General features: G+C 41.6%; 1 pseudogene; it reads right to left on the bottom strand.

The window, feature by feature from the left end:
* Positions 1–237: 237 nt before the first annotated feature.
* On the bottom strand, positions 238–2,078 carry LOC150005841 (lysine--tRNA ligase pseudogene; annotated as a pseudogene).
* Between the last annotated feature and the right edge of the window lie 993 nt (positions 2,079–3,071).

The following is a 3,071-nucleotide window of genomic DNA, read 5'->3' on the forward strand; positions in this document are numbered from 1 at the left end:
AATTGCGATGTGACTTCCACTGAAACAGACACAGTGGTGAAACATGATTTTTATTTTTTAGAGACAAATGGTTTATTTAGTAACAAGGAATAAAAAAGGAATTCTTAATTCCTTTTCTCTCTACTGATGACTGAACTGCAATAGGAAAATGGATAGCAATAAAAATTCCCCTGTAGTCCTTGATCTTTTGCAGAAATGCAAAGATGCTTGAGTTATGTGATTACAATAATTTTTTTTCTAGACAGAAGTGCCAGTTCTTGTGCTTTCCAATGTATCAGTAGTTGCTACATCTTCCTTGTTGTCTTTGGGCTTCATGGCAGGGAACAGAAGTACTCTCCTGATGTTATTGGAGTCTGTGAGAAACATGGTGACTCCGTGGATGCTTGTGCCCCAGCCAGCTGTGGGGGGCAGCTGTTAACATCGATCAACATGGCCTTATCATCACCAGCCACCGTGGCCTTGGCCTTGGCCTGCTCCTCAAAAAGATGCCACTGCCTCACAGACTCATTCAACTCAGTGTACACATTGCATATTTCCTTCTTCATGATGAACAGCTCAAAGTGCTCAGTCAGACCCTCCTTAGAGCTGAAGGGCTCATTCTCAGTGAGTGATTACAGCTGAAGGTAGGATTAATGCATGTCAGTTACAGGAACTCCCCAACAAGCTTATCAAGGAACCTGGCTGAGGTCCAAGGGGAGGCATTCAATAATTTTTGTCACGTAGATATCATCAGGAATTTTGCTAGTTTCTTCAGTTTCAAAAAGGTTAGTTTCTGGCAGCTTCACCCCCAGGGCTTTCTCAAGCACTTCGAGGATGTGGATTCTCCTGAAGGGTGGGCTGATGTCAGTCTCATAGGCATGGCCTTTGGGGCCGTCTGGGTGGTAGATAACCTTGTAAGCTGTCTGCGATGCTCTTCACTATCCCTGTGGTCATCTCTGTGATTTCCATGAGATTGAGGTAGTCTGCGCAGGCCATCTAGAACTCACAGGTGGTGAACTCAGGATTGTGAGTCAAATCAAGTCCTTCATTCCAGAACTGGCATCTAATTTTTTAACCCAGTCAGTGCCACCAAACATCAGCATCCTAAGGTAGAATTCTGGAGTAATTCTCATATATGAATTTATGTCTACTTCATTGCAGTAGATGAGAAAAGGCTTGGCCACAGCTTCCCCTGGGGTGATGTTCATCATGGGAGTTTTAATCTCTTGGAATTCCAACTCATCCAAGGAACTTTTTATACATGTGATGATCTTAGAACAGATGGTAATTTTTTGCATCACAAAGTCATTCAGAATCAAGTCCAAGTATCGCTGATGATATCATGTTTCCTTGTCTTTGAGGCCAAAATGAAGATGAGATGACATATGTAAGTAAGGAGACAGCAGTGTGATCTCATGGAATGATGCTTAGTTCACCCTTTTGGGTTTTCCTAGGATTCCCCTGAATTGCAATTATGTCTCCCCAATGCAGTTTATTATTGATAGGAATAAATTCTTCTTCCAATTTATAATTCCTGGAATTGGCCATGACTTGCAACTTGACCCCCTCTCCATAGAGGTCCTAGAAGATGAGCTTTCCCTACAAATTCCTTTGGCATGGGTCATACATACCACCTTTAAGGTGATGTCACTCAGGCAGTCCTAGACTGCAGGTGACTGTGGTCTTGGATAAAGTGAGTGAGCAAGACATCTACATGGAACCTGTCTGGGTATGGGTCCTCCCCACTGACCTGCAGTTGGTGGACTGCTTGGCTGCAGACCACCTGTAGTATTGATTTGGGTCCAGGCTTCCCCCTCGGCACCCACATCATTGTCAGTAGTGAGGTTGGTGGCAGTAGCGTGGCCTGGCTTAGTTGTTGCCCACTCACCTCCTTTTGCTTGGCCTCCTTCTCCACTACCTTCTTCTCAGTTTTCAGACATCTCTTTAGCTCACCAGTTTTATTTGAAAGTGGCTTGTTCCTTGTGAAGCGCTGTCAAAGAAACAAGTTGACCCAGTCACGGCTCTCTCTGTCCACACTGTGCTCAAGAGGTTTGGTGCAGGGACCTCCTAACAAGCCTTAGAGCAGCTTGTATGAACATGGTAGAACACCCTGGAAATAATGATTACCATCACTTTTTGCTCAGTTTCAGCTCACTGGTATCCACATTCACCTCCCCACTGCACCACAGCCATCTCTTTAGAGGGCCTGACCTGAACCATGTGAAATGGTACTTTAAGGAGAGTTCTTGATATATGGTTGTTTCGTTTGCTTGTGTTATTTCTCTTGAGAGTTTTATTTGTCTATTCCACACCTTTTCTAAAATAGATCAAGTGGTTCAAATAATAAAGGACAACCAAATGTTAAGAAAGACATAGAAATTCAAACCCATATGAGGGAATCAGCAACAAATATGTTAACCAAGAAGGCTAAATAAATTATTGTGATAATATATTAATTTTGACCCAAGATTTCTGGTACCCAGGACAAAAAGAGTGACATGTTAGGTGACATAACTCTTATTTGCTTGAATAAGCATGCCAATTCTTCATGAAAGAGAACCCTTTTCTAATAATAAATTTTAAAAGGAATCTACAGTATTGAGGAGGCTCAGGCTGAAATTAGGTCTCTAAACAAAATATTTTAAAATTTTAAATGAAAATAAATTTTAGAAGTCCATATCATCTGTATCAGTCAGGATAGACTAAGTCTTGCTGTGGTAACAAACAAATCCTCAAATCTCAGTGGCTTAGCCCAGGGAATTTGTATTTCTTGCTCATATCAAAGTGTGATGCAGAAACTCAAGGATTTGGTCTTCTTCTGTCTTGTAACTCTGCCAACTAACAGTCCTTACTTGTCAGTATACACATAAAGGAGAAAAAGGAGGAGAGGGTGGAAAATTGCCTGAGAAATTTTAGCGACAAGGCCTGAAAGAGCTACATGTTCTTTTCACTCATATTTTATTGGCCAGAACTCAGTCACATGCTCTTAATTTATTTGCAAAGGTAGCTGGAATATGTGGTATTCCTCTGTTTCTAGGCAGAAGAAATGGGATATATGAGCATCTGGCTGATTTCTGCCAAATTTCATGTTA

The sequence above is a fragment of the Furipterus horrens genome, unplaced genomic scaffold, assembly GCF_987537825.1.
Source record: "Furipterus horrens unplaced genomic scaffold, mFurHor1.1.pri manual_scaffold_6, whole genome shotgun sequence".
Lineage (NCBI taxonomy): Eukaryota > Metazoa > Chordata > Mammalia > Chiroptera > Furipteridae > Furipterus > Furipterus horrens.